We start from the raw sequence: 16,775 nt of genomic DNA on the forward strand, positions 1-16,775 counted from the left end.
GAGTGCGTCTTACAAATAGTCATGCCAAGCTGCTATGCTGTGCAAGGTGCCTTGGGTAACTACAACTGTGCCTCGCTGGCTGGCTGGCTTGCTAAGAAGGTCCTGGCATAAGGACATGTTCCACCACACTTGTCTGGTTAGCTGCATGCTCCCAGGAAACAAACTGCTGCTGTCTACATCATCACCACATGTGAATAAAAGAAAGAAAGACAGCAAGAAAGAAAGAGAGAAAGAAAGAGAGAAAGAAAGAAAGAGAGAAAGAAAAAAAAGAAGTAAAACGGCGGGAAAACTTGCATCAACACTGGCACTCTCCCTCCAGCAGGGGTAGACAAAATGCTCACAGGAGAGATCCAGATCTGACTTTGACCAACGTTAGAGAAAGGTGTGCACCGTTCCCGGAGGTACTGCAATACCGGGCCGATGCGTGGAGTGGACGGAGCAAGCCCCTGTTCCATCTCCCGAATCCAAAAATCAATTTAATATATGGTCCCCTGATACTCTTTTATTGAGATTTTACATTTTTTTACATTTACACCCATTCGTTTTTTCATTCATTTTACATTTCTTTTAAAGATGACATTCATGCATACAGACATACATTTTGTTTTAAAAGCATTTAAAACACATTTAAAAACACCAAGACAATTGAGCTTTGTACATGGTTAAAACAGACACAGATTAAAATCAACATGAAAAAAACCTGTGCTGTTTTAAAAGTGACTGGAAAAAAAGAACCATCTATAAAAAAACAGTGCTTGTGAGGGCCGGGGAGTGCTCTCTAAAAAGGTTCAAAAGTGAACATAAAACTATATTACTAAAACAGGGACAGGGGAAAAGGGACAGTGTATAAAACAGTGAGTTAAAATTCTAAAATTTTAAAACACTTAAAATGTAACTTTTAATAGTTAACATTAAAAATCTTTTAGATACATAAAACAAAACAAAATCAAATAAAACATTCAAAATAAATCAAATCAAAATCCATAAAACTGAAACAAAAAGACTACATAAAACCAGGGCACCGTTCAAAAACGGTCATGCCAGCTAAAAAGGGCGGAATGCTGGCATGACAAAATAAATAAAAGGCTTAGCGGTGCCCCGTAGTCCCGCTCCTAGGAGCTAGCGGTTCCAGTTTTTTCCTTTATTCCATCTTCACGTCCTGAAGTCCGGCGATCCTCCACTCTGCACAGGCCTTGTCCTTCCCGAGGGTCCGGATGTCCAGAATTACAAAGTCCTTGATAAGAGTTTGTGCCCTTCTGGTCGTGGTGATAGTGTCTAGCTCCTGCTTGTGATAGACACAGACGTTACGGCCCTCCCACAGGATCTGCTTGACAACATTGATGACACGCCAAACGCACTTAGCTGTGCTGGTAGTGATTCCTCCCGCAGGCCCATAGAGCACAGTCTCAGCGGTCATCTTGGCCGTGTCAGCAAACCTGTTTAGGAAGACAGAGACAGAGAGCCAGACACTGCCAGCCACATCACACTCCCAGAAGATATGGGCTGGTGTTTCTCTCTTGCGGCACTTTGCATAGGGGCATGTTTCTACTTGGGCTAGTCCCCTCCTGAACATGAACGCTCGAGTGGGGAGTGCACTGTGGACGGTGTTCCGTGCTATATCCTTCTGGACATTACTGAGGCAGCTGTGAGACACATTCTCCCAGATTTTTTGGCTTTGGGTGAGGGAGAAAGTAGCTACTTTTTCAATTTCCTGGGAACCGGCAAGATATTTAGTTACAGCCTTGTATTCCCAGGAGGCCAATTTTGCTTTATCTAAGCCCAATTTATATATAGTGTCCCTTAAGGTTCTATAATACAATGGGGGGTCCCAGGAGTACGGCACGGTGTTATCAATAGTGCAGAGGCCCAAGGCCCTGAGACAGGTGGCAAAATAGAAACGATTCATGTAACATACCTTCCTGTCCAGGGCCTGGATGTTCTTGATAGTTTGCGTGAGCCCCTGCACTCGGGTGAGCTGCACAACGTCCGGGACCCCCTTACCTCCCTTCTTGTCGGCTTTACTCAGAGTGGCTCGCTTTACCCTCTCCATCTTGCTGCCCCAGATAAAGCGGTGGATAATGCGGTCCACCACTTTTTTGGTGGTCCTGTCTGGGGGAAAGATTTTTCCTACATAAGAGAGGATGGGGAACAGTATAGACTTGGTTATTAATACTCTACCCGTCATTGTTAAGGATCTTGTGCTCCATCCGCCAATCTTTTTACGGACCTGGTTAATGGCCGCCGTCCAGCTCTGGGCCCCCGAGCTATTGTTCTCGAAAATGAGGCCCAGAATCTTGATTTTGTCCTTTTTGACAGGGTACATGTCCGACAGTTCCCTATCTACCTGCCAATTTTTAGACACGTAGACTTCGCTCTTGGACTTATTAATCACTGCCCCGGTCGCCGTGCAGTACTTCTCAAGGATATTACTAATCCGAGGTACCGACGATGTGTTGGTGCAAATGAGTGACACATCGTCCATATATGCTGTTGTTTTGACCTGGACCCCGTTGGATCCAGGCAGCTGGAAACCAGTTATATTGGTATCCCTACGAATTGCCTGCAGGAGGGGTTCAATGCACACGACATATAGCAGTGGGGATAGTGGGCAACCCTGTCTGACCCCTGACTGGATAGATATTTTACCAGTCAGGTGCCTGTTCACCAAGACTCAGGTACTAATGTTTGTATATATGGTTTTAACCCACTCCCTAAGTCCAGGAGCGAATTTCATCTGGTCCATCACTTTGTACATATATTCATGGCTTACCCTATCGAACGCCTTCTCCTGGTCAAGGTTGAACAGGCAGAGGGGATGGTTCCGTTCTCTAGAATAAGCCAGAATGTCCCTTGTTAACATTAAAATATCCGTGATGGACCTCCCTGGGACGCCACAAGCCTGGTCGGGGCCAATGACCAAAGGGAGGTGTACTTGTAGCCGGAGCATCAGAGCTTTGGCTAGTATCTTGTAATCCACGCAAAGGAGGCTGATTGGGCGCCAATTCCGTAGATCTTTAACATCCCCTTTCTTATGAAGGAGAGTAATTACACTCTCCCGCATAGAAGGGCCCAACCGCTTCTCCCTGTAGACCGCTCTGTAGACCTCCGCTAAATGGACTTTTAGCGTGTCCCAAAAAAGATGGTAATACTCACCCGGGATGCCATCTGGACCTGGCGTCTTACCGGTGTTCATGGTCTTAACCGCCTGGGTGAGCTCCTCCAGCGTGAGTTCTGGGTCCTTCTCCTCCTCCTCGTCGTCCCGCACTGAGTCAGGCTCCAACTGGCTCAGGAACCACTCTATCAGGGTGTCATCTGTAGCTTTGATGTTATACAGGTCCCTATAGAAGTTCTCTACCACTTTTTTCACTCCCTCACTATCCTCTACTATCCTCCCCCTGCTGTCGAGCATGGAGGACATCAAGTGCTGCTTCTCCCTCGTTTTCTGGAAGAAGAAGCAAGTACACTTTTCGTCTTCCTCCATTTTTTGCACTTTTGCATTGTGCATGACCTTTCGTTGTTCCTCCCTACAAAGCACTGAAAGATCTAGCTTGGTCTGGGCTATCTCGTCGCTTACAGGGAACCCCCGAAGCTGAAGCAGGCTCAGACGCTGGAGGGCAGCATTCAGGTGTTTATATTTGGCCCTCCTTTCTTTTGCTTTCCTCTTGCCTGCTGCTATGAAATAACCCTTAGTTCTCATTTTGACCATCTCCCACCACTCTATAGGGGAGTTGAATAGGTCACGCAAAGTGGTCCACTCAACAAGCCTGCTCTTATAGGCTGCAGCTATGGAGGGGTCATCGAGTAAGGAGGTGTTTAATTTCCAGACCCCTGACCCCATCTGGGAGGTCTGAGGGACCTGCAATGTTACCTGCAGGAGCCTATGGTCAGAGAAGAAGACGGCCTGGGTGTCTACTGCCGTCTTCGTAAGGGAGCTGGTATGCAGGACGAGATCTATACGGGAGAAGGAGGTCCCAGATGAGCTCACCCAGGTAAAGGGAGGCACCAGGTCCTTACCTGCATCACACAGGGAGAAATCAGATATTACGGAGGACAAAACTCTACTAGAGCGGTCGTTGCGTGGCCTGCTCCGGTCTACGTCCCTCAGAGCACAATTGAAGTCACCTGACACGATGACGGGTACGTTCCCCAGCAGGAGTGGACGCAGCTGTGGAAAAAATTGAACTCTTTCGTTTTGGTTAGTGGGTGCGTAGACATTGACCAGTCTGAGGGGAGTGTTGTTGTATGTCACATCCACGCTCAGAATTCTACCAGGTTCTACCTCCCTGCTGCTGCGGGAGGTAATAAAAGGGTTTTTAAACAGGATACCTACTCCGTCGGCTCTGGCTATGTTGGAGCCCGACCAGAAGGAGTCCCCCAGGGTCCAATTCTCCTTCAGGTCCCTATAATCAGGGCTCGACGAAATACCACACTCCTGCAGAAAGATGAGATCTGCTTTCAAGTTAGCTAGATAGTTTAGTACATCAAATCTTTTTTGTGTCTCCCTGATGCTCCTGACATTAACAGACACACATATCAGGGCCATCAGGGTAGCTAACAAGAAAAGGAGTCGCTGCGTCCACCCCATAGCGACTATGATTGGGAGGTCGGGACACTCTTCCTACTCTTAGCTCTACGCTTGCTTCGAGGGGGCTTGGGCTTATTTGCAACTCCCATCACCCCTGAGAAGGTACTCACTGCTGCCTCGTCCAAGAAGGCACCGTCTTTGTATGCACAGTACGTGGAGTTGTTTGGGCTATTCAACTCCCCACAAGGTAAGTCTGGTGGAACTTGCTCAGGGCCCCTCGGAACGTGTGGGTCAGCTTTGTCCTGGGGGGGGGGTTATGACAGACAGCATTCTTTGGCTGTTACCGTCTGCTGAATTGGAGCTGTTAGCAGACTTCTGGCTTACCGCGTCCAGGGGTATTCCCATGTCCTCCAGTGCTGTATCTAGGAGGACCTCTAGGGGGCCCCTGGTTTTGCCCATACAAGGGAGGGGGTCAAGGATGCTTTGAAGGGAGGCCCTTCGCTTGAAGAGGGTCATTGCTACCGAGGTACTGCTGGTCAGGGAAGGTGTTGACCCCGACCTCTCCCTCGGTGCATTAGTGAACACCTCTTCTGCGAGGTGTGCTAGGGTTTGTGCCAACGACTGGGAAGGCTGGCTGGGGATGCCCTGGCTGGCTGCTACCTGCCCACTAGGCGGCAGTGTAGCCGTCCCACTTGCCTCCGTCTCTGCCTGCGAGGGCAAGACTGGGGACTTTGTGTGGACATTAGCTGGTTTGGGATCTATGGGGGCCACCTGCAACTTGCTGTCTTTGATCTTGATCTTCTTTCTTTTCCCCCCCTCGTCTCTACCTTTTCTTTTCCCCACCCTCTGCTGGTTCTTCACTCCCTTCCCCTCCTTCTCACTCTCACTTTCACTGTCGCTTTCGCTTTCCTCCCCCACGGACTCAATACTTATGGCGTCATAACGAGAGCCGAGGGGGAGTGCTGGCGCTGAGAGGGCCCTACTCAGGGGGGGGGCCGCTGCTGGGTCCGGGCTCCCTCCCTGCCTCGTGTTCTGTATCAGAGGAGCTACTGGAGGAGCTAGTGGAGTAGCTGTTGTACTCTCTCTCTGGGCTGGGGGAAGGGGTCCTCGTAAAACGGGACATGTCTCGGGGGCGGGGGGGTGAGGGGGGTGCTGGTGATGATGGTGGTGCTGGAGTCTGGGTTTTGGATACTGTTGGTGGTGATGTGGACTGATCTTTGTTACTTGCTCCCTCTTCCTGCTCAGGCCTAGGCTTGTTCGTATTTGCCTTGCTGGCTCTGGCCATGTTGGCATAGGAAGAGGGGCAGTCCTTAAACAGGTGCCCCTTCTTTCCACACAAATTGCACTGCCTCTCTTCTCTGCAGTGGCTGGTCTCGTGGGGGGCGCCGCAGTTCCTGCACTTGACTACAGTACTTGCGGCCGCCAGGTGTCCTAATTCCCCACATTTCCTGCAGAGTTTTGGCATCCCATTATAGAATACCAGCCCTCTGTTGGGCCCTAACACTATGGAGTTTGGAATGTGGCGGACGCCTCCAATGCCCGATGGATCAACATTGAGGCGTACCAGCCACTTTCTGGCTCCTGTCCAAACCCCATCTTCGTCTGTAATTTTCCTCCCTTCTGATGACACCCTCCCATAGCGGTTAAGCCATGTTGTAATATCATAGTTGCTAACAGCCTCATTGAAAAATTGGACAGTAACAACTTTCATTTCTCTGTCTGTCAGTGCATCCACACAAAATTCTTTGTATGGAGCGAGATATTTATTCTCCCCCCAAAAGGACCACATTTCTTGTAACTTTTGGGGGTTCCTAAAACTGACCTCAAACACTTCCTTAAGCCCTGGCAATTTCACCAAACAATTCAAGTCAGAAGGGGAAAAACCCATACCCCTCTGAAGAATGGTCCGGCTGAACTCCAGTCTCGTCAGTCCTGGTTCCGTTTCATCTTGCTTGTTTCTTGTGAAGCGCACCGCATTGTGCCTCCTGGTCTCCTGGGTTGGCCGGAACGCCATCCTTCAGCTGGCTCCTCCGATTGGGGTGGGAGAAGCCTCTGGACGTCCGGGTTGTCTCTCTCTACGGAAAAGAGACAACGTAAGCAGCAAATCTGGGCAGTTGAAGGAACTATTACTTTAGTCCCTGAGGAGATGGTCGCCTCGCAAGAGGGACCCCCTCCCCAGGTGAACGGTGTCCTTCCCTGGCGGAGTAGGGGGCGCTGCTTGGCACCGAGACCACGTAGGAAGAATCGTGGCTGTGACGCCTCTTCGGGGTCCGGGGCCGCCCTCTGCTCCTCCCAGATGGCGCCCTCTGCTGGGCGCCTGCTGCTCTCTCGGTCTGGATCTCGATTACAATCAAGGGCTGGGGATGAGGTCGTCTAGGTCATCAAAGGGTCCTCAAAGGTCGTCTGGATGGTAGGTCCTCCATCTCTCGAACTCCAGGAACGTCTGGAAAAGCCGGAACCGCCTGAAAAAGAAATAAACTGGAACCGTCTGAAAAAGAAAAAACTGCACTCAACAGTCAACAAAATCTTGAAAGACCCTCGGCTTGGATTGGGCAAGCCAAAACCAGACTGAGCATTAGTCTTCCAAAAAGTTGCCGAGCTGAAGAAAGCCAGTCAAAAATAAAACAAATTCTGTTCCTCCTCACTCGAACAAACCTCTCACAGACCCTCGGAGGGAGCGGGCAATGCCACTACCCTCTAAGCCTTAGTCTTAGAAAGATTTATTCGAACTGAAGAGAATACTCTTTTATTGATATTTTACATTTTTTTACATTTACACCCATTCGTTTTTTCATTCATTTTACATTTCTTTTAAAGATGACATTCATGCATACAGACATACATTTTGTTTTAAAAGCATTTAAAATACATTTAAAAACACCAAGACAATTGTGATTTGTACATGGTTAAAACAGACACAGATTAAAATCAACATGAAAAAAACCTGTGCTGTTTTAAAAGTGACTGGAAAAAAAGAACCATCTATAAAAAACCAGTGCTTGTGAGGGCCGGGGAGTGCTCTCTAAAAGGTTCAAAAGTGAACATAAAACTAGATCTAAAACAGGGACAGGGGAAAAGGGACAGTGTATAAAACAGTGAGTTAAAATTCTAAAATTTTAAAACACTTAAAATGTAACTTTTAATAGTTTACATTAAAAATCTTAAAGATACATAAAACAAAACAAAACAAAACAAAATCAAATAAAACATTCAACGTAAATCAAATAAAAGTCCATAAAACTGAAACAAAAGACTACATAAAACCAGGGCACCGTTGAAAAACGGTCATGCCAGCTAAAAAGGGCGGAATGCTGGCATGACAAAATAAATAAAAGGCTTAGCGGTGCCCCGTAGTCCCGCTCCTAGGAGCTAGCGGTTCCAGTTTTTTCCTTTATTCCATCTTCACGTCCTGAAGTCCGGCGATCCTCCACTCCGCGCAGGCCTTGTCCTTCCCGAGGGTCCGGATGTCCAGAATTACAAAGTCCTTGATAAGAGTTTGTGCCCTTCTGGTCGTGGTGATAGTGTCTAGCTCCTGCTTGTGATAGACACAGACGTTACGGCCTTCCCACAGGATCTGCTTGACAACATTGATGACACGCCAAACGCACTTAGCTGTGCTGGTAGTGATTCCTCCCGCAGGCCCATAGAGCACAGTCTCAGCGGTCATCTTGGCCGTGTCAGCAAACCTGTTTAGGAAGACAGAGACAGAGAGCCAGACACTGCCAGCCACATCACACTCCCAGAAGATATGGGCTGGTGTTTCTCTCTTGCGGCACTTTGCATAGGGGCATGTTTCTACTTGGGCTAGTCCCCTCCTGAACATGAACGCTCGAGTGGGGAGTGCACTGTGGACGGTGTTCCATGCTATATCCTTCTGGACATTACTGAGGCAGCTGTGAGACACATTCTCCCAGATTTTTTGGCTTTGGGTGAGGGAGAAAGTAGCTACTTTTTCAATTTCCTGGGAACCGGCAAGATATTTAGTTACAGCCTTGTATTCCCAGGAGGCCAATTTTGCTTTATCTAAGCCCAATTTATATATAGTGTCCCTTAAGGTTCTATAATACAATGGGGGGTCCCAGGAGTACGGCACGGTGTTATCAATAGTGCAGAGGCCCAAGGCCCTGAGACAGGTGGCAAAATAGAAACGATTCATGTAACATACCTTCCTGTCCAGGGCCTGGATGTTCTTGATAGTTTGCGTGAGCCCCTGCACTCGGGTGAGCTGCACAACGTCCGGGACCCCCTTACCTCCCTTCTTGTCGGCTTTACTCAGAGTGGCTCGCTTTACCCTCTCCATCTTGCTGCCCCAGATAAAGCGGTGGATAATGCGGTCCACCACTTTTTTGGTGGTCCTGTCTGGGGGAAAGATTTTTCCTACATAAGAGAGGATGGGGAACAGTATAGACTTGGTTATTAATACTCTACCCGTCATTGTTAAGGATCTTGTGCTCCATCCGCCAATCTTTTTACGGACCTGGTTAATGGCCGCCGTCCAGCTCTGGGCCCCCGAGCTATTGTTCTCGAAAATGAGGCCCAGAATCTTGATTTTGTCCTTTTTGACAGGGTACATGTCCGACAGTTCCCTATCTACCTGCCAATTTTTAGACACGTAGACTTCGCTCTTGGACTTGTTAATCACTGCCCCGGTCGCCGTGCAGTACTTCTCAAGGATATTACTAATCCGAGGTACCGACGATGTGTTGGTGCAAATGAGTGACACATCGTCCATATATGCTGTTGTTTTGACCTGGACCCCGTTGGATCCAGGCAGCTGGAAACCAGTTATATTGGTATCCCTACGAATTGCCTGCAGGAGGGGTTCAATGCACACGACATATAGCAGTGGGGATAGTGGGCAACCCTGTCTGACCCCTGACTGGATAGATATTTTACCAGTCAGGTGCCTGTTCACCAAGACTCGGGTACTAATGTTTGTATATATGGTTTTAACCCACTCCCTAAGTCCAGGAGCGAATTTCATCTGGTCCATCACTTTGTACATATATTCATGGCTTACCCTATCGAACGCCTTCTCCTGGTCAAGGTTGAACAGGCAGAGGGGATGGTTCCGTTCTCTAGAATAAGCCAGAATGTCCCTTGTTAACATTAAAATATCCGTGATGGACCTCCCTGGGACGCCACAAGCCTGGTCAGGGCCAATGACCAAAGGGAGGTGTACTTGTAGCCGGAGCATCAGAGCTTTGGCTAGTATCTTGTAATCCACGCAAAGGAGGCTGATTGGGCGCCAATTCCGTAGATCTTTAACTTCCCCTTTCTTATGAAGGAGAGTAATTACACTCTCCCGCATAGAAGGGCCCAACCGCTTCTCCCTGTAGACCGCTCTGTAGACCTCCGCTAAATGGACTTTTAGCGTGTCCCAAAAAAGATGGTAATACTCACCCGGGATGCCATCTGGACCTGGCGTCTTACCGGTGTTCATGGTCTTAACCGCCTGGGTGAGCTCCTCCAGCGTGAGTTCTGGGTCCTTCTCCTCCTCCTCCTCGTCCCGCACTGAGTCAGGCTCCAACTGGCTCAGGAACCACTCTATCAGGGTGTCATCTGTAGCTTTGATGTTATACAGGTCCCTATAGAAGTTCTCTACCACTTTTTTCACTCCCTCACTATCCTCTACTATCCTCCCCCTGCTGTCGAGCATGGAGGACATCAAGTGCCGCTTCTCCCTCGTTTTCTGGAAGAAGAAGCGAGTACACTTTTCGTCTTCCTCCATTTTTTGCACTTTTGCATTGTGCATGACCTTTCGTTGTTCCTCCCTACAAAGCACTGAAAGATCTAGCTTGGTCTGGGCTATCTCGTCGCTTACAGGGAACCCCCGAAGCTGAAGCAGGCTCAGACGCTGGAGGGCAGCATTCAGGTATTTATATTTGGCCCTCCTTTCTTTTGCTTTCCTCTTGCCTGCTGCTATGAAATAACCCTTAGTTCTCGTTTTGACCATCTCCCACCACTCTATAGGGGAGTTGAATAGGTCACGCAAAGTGGTCCACTCAACAAGCCTGCTCTTATAGGCTGCAGCTATGGAGGGGTCATCGAGTAAGGAGGTGTTTAATTTCCAGACCCCTGACCCCATCTGGGAGGTCTGAGGGACCTGCAATGTTACCTGCAGGAGCCTATGGTCAGAGAAGAAGACGGCCTGGGTGTCTACTGCCGTCTTCGTAAGGGAGCTGGTATGCAGGACGAGATCTATACGGGAGAAGGAGGTCCCAGATGAGCTCACCCAGGTAAAGGGAGGCACCAGGTCCTTACCTGCATCACACAGGGAGAAATCAGATATTACGGAGGACAAAACTCTACTAGAGCGGTCGTTGCGTGGCCTGCTCCGGTCTACGTCCCTCAGAGCACAATTGAAGTCACCTGACACGATGACGGGTACGTTCCCCAGCAGGAGTGGACGCAGCTGTGGAAAAAATTGAACTCTTTCGTTTTGGTTAGTGGGTGCGTAGACATTGACCAGTCTGAGGGGAGTGTTGTTGTATGTCACATCCACGCTCAGAATTCTACCAGGTTCTACCTCCCTGCTGCTGCGGGAGGTAATAAATGGGTTTTTAAACAGGATACCTACTCCGTCGGCTCTGGCTATGTTGGAGCCCGACCAGAAGGAGTCCCCCAGGGTCCAACTCTCCTTCAGGTCCCTATAATCAGGGCTCGACGAAATACCACACTCCTGCAGAAAGATGAGATCTGCTTTCAAGTTAGCTAGATAGTTTAGTACATCAAATCTTTTTTGTGTCTCCCTGATGCTCCTGACATTAACAGACACACATATCAGGGCCATCAGGGTAGCTAACAAGAAAAGGAGTCGCTGCGTCCACCCCATAGCGACTATGATTGGGAGGTCGGGACACTCTTCCTACTCTTAGCTCTACGCTTGCTTCGAGGGGGCTTGGGCTTATTTGCAACTCCCATCACCCCTGAGAAGGTACTCACTGCTGCCTCGTCCAAGAAGGCACCGTCTTTATATGCACAGTACGTGGAGTTGTTGGGGCTATTCAACTCCCCACAAGGTAAGTCTGGTGGAACTTGCTCAGGGCCCCTCAGAACGTGTGGGTCAGCTTTGTCCTGGGGGGGGGTTATGACAGACAGCATTCTTTGGCTGTTACCGTCTGTTGAATTGGAGCTGTTAGCAGACTTCTGGCTTACCGCGTCCAGGGGTATTCCCATGTCCTCCAGTGCTGTATCTAGGAGGACCTCTAGGGGGCCCCTGGTTTTGCCCATACAAGGGAGGGGGTCAAGGATGCTTTGAAGGGAGGCCCTTCGCTTGAAGAGGGTCATTGCTACCGAGGTACTGCTGGTCAGGGAAGGTGTTGACCCCGACCTCTCCCTCGGTGCATTAGTGAACACCTCTTCTGCGAGGTGTGCTAGGGTTTGTGCCAACGACTGGGAAGGCTGGCTGGGGATGCCCTGGCTGGCTGCTACCTGCCCACTAGGCGGCAGTGTAGCCGTCCCACTCGCCTCCGTCTCTGCCTGCGAGGGCAAGACTGGGGACTTTGTGTGGACATTAGCTGGTTTTGGATCTATGGGGGCCACCTGCAACTTGCTGTCTTTGATCCTGATCTTCTTTCTTTTCCCCCCCTCGTCTCTACCCTTTCTTTTCCCCACCCTCTGCTGGTTCTTCACTCCCTTCCCCTCCTTCTCACTCTCACTTTCACTGTCGCTTTCGCTTTCCTCCCCCACGGACTCAATCCTTATGGCGTCATAACGAGAGCCGAGGGGGAGTGCTGGCGCTGAGAGGGCCCTACTCAGGGGGGGGCCGCTGCTGGGTCCGGGCTCCCTCCCTGCCTCGTGTTCTGCATCAGAGGAGCTACTGGAGGAGCTAGTGGAGTAGCTGTTGTACTCTCTCTCTGGGCTGGGGGAAGGGGTCCTCGTAAAACGGGACATGTCTCGGGGGCGGGGGGGTGAGGGGGGTGCTGGTGATGATGGTGGTGCTGGAGTCTGGGTCTTGGATACTGTTGGTGGTGATGTGGACTGATCTTTGTTACTTGCTCCCTCTTCCTGCTCAGGCCTAGGCTTGTTCGTATTTGCCTTGCTGGCTCTGGCCATGTTGGCATAGGAAGAGGGGCAGTCCTTAAACAGGTGCCCCTTCTTTCCACACAAATTGCACTGCCTCTCTTCTCTGCAGTGGCTGGTCTCGTGGGGGGCGCCGCAGTTCCTGCACTTGACTACAGTACACGCGGCCGCCAGGTGTCCTAATTCCCCACATTTCCTGCAGAGTTTTGGCATCCCATTATAGAATACCAGCCCTCTGTTGGGCCCTAACACTATGGAGTTTGGAATGTGGCGGACGCCTCCAATGCCCGATGGATCAACATTAAGGCGTACCAGCCACTTTCTGGCTCCTGTCCAAACCCCATCTTCGTCTGTAATTTTCCTCCCTTCTGATGACACCCTCCCATAGCGGTTAAGACATGTTGTAATATCATAGTCGCTAACAGCCTCATTGAAAAATTGGACAGTAACAACTTTCATTTCTCTGTCTGTCAGAGCATCCACACAAAATTCTTTGTATGGAGCGAGATATTTATTCTCCCCCCAAAAGGACCACATTTCTTGTAACTTTTGGGGGTTCCTAAAACTGACCTCAAACACTTCCTTAAGCCCTGGCAATTTCACCAAACAATTCAAGTCAGAAGGGGAAAAACCCATACCCCTCTGAAGAATGGTCCGGCTGAACTCCAGTCTCGTCAGTCCTGGTTCCGTTTCCTCTTGCTGGGTCCTTGTGAAGCGCACCGCATTGTGCCTCCTGGTCTCCTGGGTTGGCCGGAACGCCATCCTTCAGCTGGCTCCTCCGATTGGGGTGGGAGAAGCCTCTGGACGTCCGGGTTGTCTCTCTCTACGAAAAAGAGACAACGTAAGCAGCAAATCTGGGCAGTTGAAGGAACTATTACTTTAGTCCCTGAGGAGATGGTCGCCTCGCAAGAGGGACCCCCTCCCCAGGTGAACGGTGTCCTTCCCTGGCGGAGTAGGGGGCGCTGCTTGGCACCGAGACCACGTAGGAAGAATCGTGGCTGTGACGCCTCCTCGGGGTCCGGGGCCGCCCTCTGCTCCTCCCAGATGGCGCCCTCTGCTGGGCGCCTGCTGCTCTCTCGGTCTGGATCTCGATTACAATCAAAGGCTGGGGATGAGGTCGTCTAGGTCATCAAAGGGTCCTCAAAGGTCGTCTGGATGGTAGGTCCTCCTTCTCTCTAACTCCAGGAACGTCTGGAAAAGCCGGAACCGCCTGAAAAAGAAAAAAACTGGAACCGAACTGAAGAGAAGCCAGAGTATCAGATATTAAACTGATAAGAACAGATACTACACTTGATCTTAGCCAAAAGGCCGAGAAGCGATGGCGACTTGGCCCTTGCCCGGGGCCCCCCAGCCCGGACGGCACAGGGGGATTCAAAGGTGGGTGCAAAATTTCAAGCACAAGCAGACCCCCAAAAAACGGGCTGCTGCTTCCAGAGGGAAAATGTGCAATTTAAGCAGGAGAAAACAAAACAAAGCAAAAACACACACATAACACCAAAAACAAAACATAAACTGGCGGAGTGCGTCTTACAAATATTCATGCCAAGCTGCTATGCTGTGCAAGGTGCCTTGGGTAACTACAACTGTGCCTCGCTGGCTGGCTGGCTGGCTGGCTAAGAAGGACCTGGCATAGGGACATGTTCCACCACACTTGTCTGGTTAGCTGCATGCTCCCAGGAAACAAACTGCTGCTGTCTACATCATCACCACATGTGAATAAAAGAAAGAAAGAAAGCAAGAAAGAAAGAGAAAGAAAGAGAGAAAGAAAGAAAGAGAGAAAAAAAAAGAAGTAAAACGGTGGGAAAACTTGCATCAACACTGGCACTCTCCCTCCAGCAGGGGTAGACAAAATGCTCACAGGAGAGATCCAGATCTGACTTTGACCAACGTTAGAGAAAGGTGTGCACCGTTCCCGGAGGTACTGCAATACCGGGCCGATGCGTGGAGTGGACGGAGCAAGCCCCTGTTCCATCTCCCGATTCCAAAAATCAATTTAATATATGGTCCCCTGATAGGGGACGTATCAGATATTAAACTGATAAGAACAGATACTACACTTGATCTTAGCCAAAAGGCCGAGAAGCGATGGCGACTTGGCCCTTGCCCGGGGCCCCCCAGCCCGGACGGCACAGGGGGATTCAAAGGTGGGTGCAAAATTCCAAGCACAAGCAGACCCCCAAAAAACGGGCTGCTGCTTCAGAGGGGAAATGTGCAATTTAAGCAGGAGAAAACAAAACAAAGCAAAAACACACACATAACACCAAAAACAAAACATAAACTGGCGGAGTGCGTCTTACAAATAGTCATGCCAAGCTGCTATGCTGTGCAAGGTGCCTTGGGTAACTACAACTGTGCCTCGCTGGCTCGCTTGCTTGCTAAGAAGGTCCTGGCATAGGGACATGTTCCACCACACTTGTCTGGTTAGCTGCATGCTCCCAGGAAACAAACTGCTGCTGTCTACATCATCACCACATGTGAATAAAAGAAAGAAAGAAAGCAAGAAAGAAAGAGAGAAAGAAAGAGAGAAAGAGAGAAAGAAAGAGAGAAAGAAAGAAAGAGAGAAAGAAAAAAAAAAGAAGTAAAACGGCGGGAAAACTTGCATCAACACTGGCACTCTCCCTCCAGCAGGGGTAGACAAAATGCTCACAGGAGAGATCCAGATCTGACTTTGACCAACGTTAGAGAAAGGTGTGCACCGTTCCCGGAGGTACTGCAATACCGGGCCGATGCGTGGTGTGGACGGAGCAAGCCCCTGTTCCATCTCCCGATTCCAAAAATCAATTTAATATATGGTCCCCTGATAGGGGACGTATCAGATATTAAACTGATAAGAACAGATACTACACTTGATCTTAGCCAAAAGGCCGAGAAGCGATGGCGACTTGGCCCTTGCCCGGGGCCCCCCAGCCCGGACGGCACAGGGGGATTCAAAGGTGGGTGCAAAATTTCAAGCACAAGCAGACCCCCAAAAAACGGGCTGCTGCTTCCAGAGGGAAAATGTGCAATTTAAGCAGGAGAAAACAAAACAAAGCAAAAACACACACATAACACCAAAAACAAAACATAAACTGGCGGAGTGCGTCTTACAAATAGTCATGCCAAGCTGCTATGCTGTGCAAGGTGCCTTGGGTAACTACAACTGTGCCTCGCTGGCTGACTGGCTTGCTAAGAAGGTCCTGGCATAGGGACATGTTCCACCACACTTGTCTGGTTAGCTGCATGCTCCCAGGAAACAAACTGCTGCTGTCTACATCATCACCACATGTGAATAAAAGAAAGAAAGAAAGCAAGAAAGAAAGAGGAAGAAAGAGAGAAAGAAAGAAAGAGAGAAAGAAAAAAAAAAGAAGTAAAACGGCGGGAAAACTTGCATCAACACTGGCACTCTCCCTCCAGCAGGGGTAGACAAAATGCTCACAGGAGAGATCCAGATCTGACTTTGACCAACGTTAGAGAAAGGTGTGCACCGTTCCCGGGCCGATGCGTGGAGTGGACGGAGCAAGCCCCTGTTCCATCTCCCGATTCCAAAAATCAATTTAATACATGGTCCCCTGATAGGGGACGTATCAGATATTAAACTGATAAGAACAGATTTTTTTTTTTTTTTTTTTTTTTATTAATGGAAAAAAAAATACACATACAAACACAACTCACAAAACACACTTAAACATCACAATACAAAAATAACTATAACCACTTATATACAACAAACTCATGAACAGAACCAACACATTACAATCCACTTATAAAAAAACACATTACATATCACATTACATCTCTCCCATATATGCAACAAATACAAAACATAATCACGCATACAATTCCATTTTTGAAACCTTTCTACAGGATAACATGTGCCCCTAACAATATGCCTATCCTACTTCTAATAAACAAGCAGCAAGATCTCATCCCACGCCAGTAGCCCACAGATCTCCACGTCTCCATTCCTCAAGCCTCCATCTTCTCTTCGCCTCTTGTCGGCCAAGTCGCAAAGCGTCCTTTAGGACATAGCTCTCCATCTGACTTAGTCCCATTTCAAGAACAGCCTGGGCAGGCAGGCTCACGCCCTTCACCACAAAACAGTTCCTTGCCTTCCAAATTGCATCACACAGACAGCGTATTAGGACCCACAGCATGCCCCACTGCACTTTGCTCAGTTTCTCTTGGTCTTTCTTCGGGCTCCCATACAGCACACGCTGCCTATGTATGGGCAGCTGTCCCCGGAACA

General features: G+C 49.3%; 3 non-coding genes and 2 pseudogenes across 3 annotated transcripts; all 5 read right to left on the minus strand.

Moving 5' to 3' along the window:
* Positions 1 to 379: 379 nt before the first annotated feature.
* LOC131738853 (U2 spliceosomal RNA) lies at positions 380 to 512 on the minus strand (annotated as a pseudogene).
* Positions 513 to 13,681: 13,169 nt separating this feature from the next.
* LOC117968068 (U2 spliceosomal RNA) lies at positions 13,682 to 13,870 on the minus strand. Its single transcript, XR_004662218.2, has one exon. It is a non-coding gene; the product is annotated as a U2 spliceosomal RNA (small nuclear RNA).
* Positions 13,871 to 14,446: 576 nt separating this feature from the next.
* Positions 14,447 to 14,637, minus strand: LOC117968083 (U2 spliceosomal RNA). Its single transcript, XR_004662234.1, has one exon. It is a non-coding gene; the product is annotated as a U2 spliceosomal RNA (small nuclear RNA).
* Positions 14,638 to 15,235: 598 nt separating this feature from the next.
* On the minus strand, positions 15,236 to 15,426 carry LOC117968092 (U2 spliceosomal RNA). Its single transcript, XR_004662239.2, has one exon. It is a non-coding gene; the product is annotated as a U2 spliceosomal RNA (small nuclear RNA).
* A 577-nt stretch (positions 15,427 to 16,003) lies between these two features.
* On the minus strand, positions 16,004 to 16,180 carry LOC131738554 (U2 spliceosomal RNA; annotated as a pseudogene).
* Between the last annotated feature and the right edge of the window lie 595 nt (positions 16,181 to 16,775).

This window comes from Acipenser ruthenus, chromosome 10 (genome assembly GCF_902713425.1).
Source record: "Acipenser ruthenus chromosome 10, fAciRut3.2 maternal haplotype, whole genome shotgun sequence".
Classification (NCBI taxonomy): Eukaryota; Metazoa; Chordata; class Actinopteri; order Acipenseriformes; family Acipenseridae; genus Acipenser; species Acipenser ruthenus.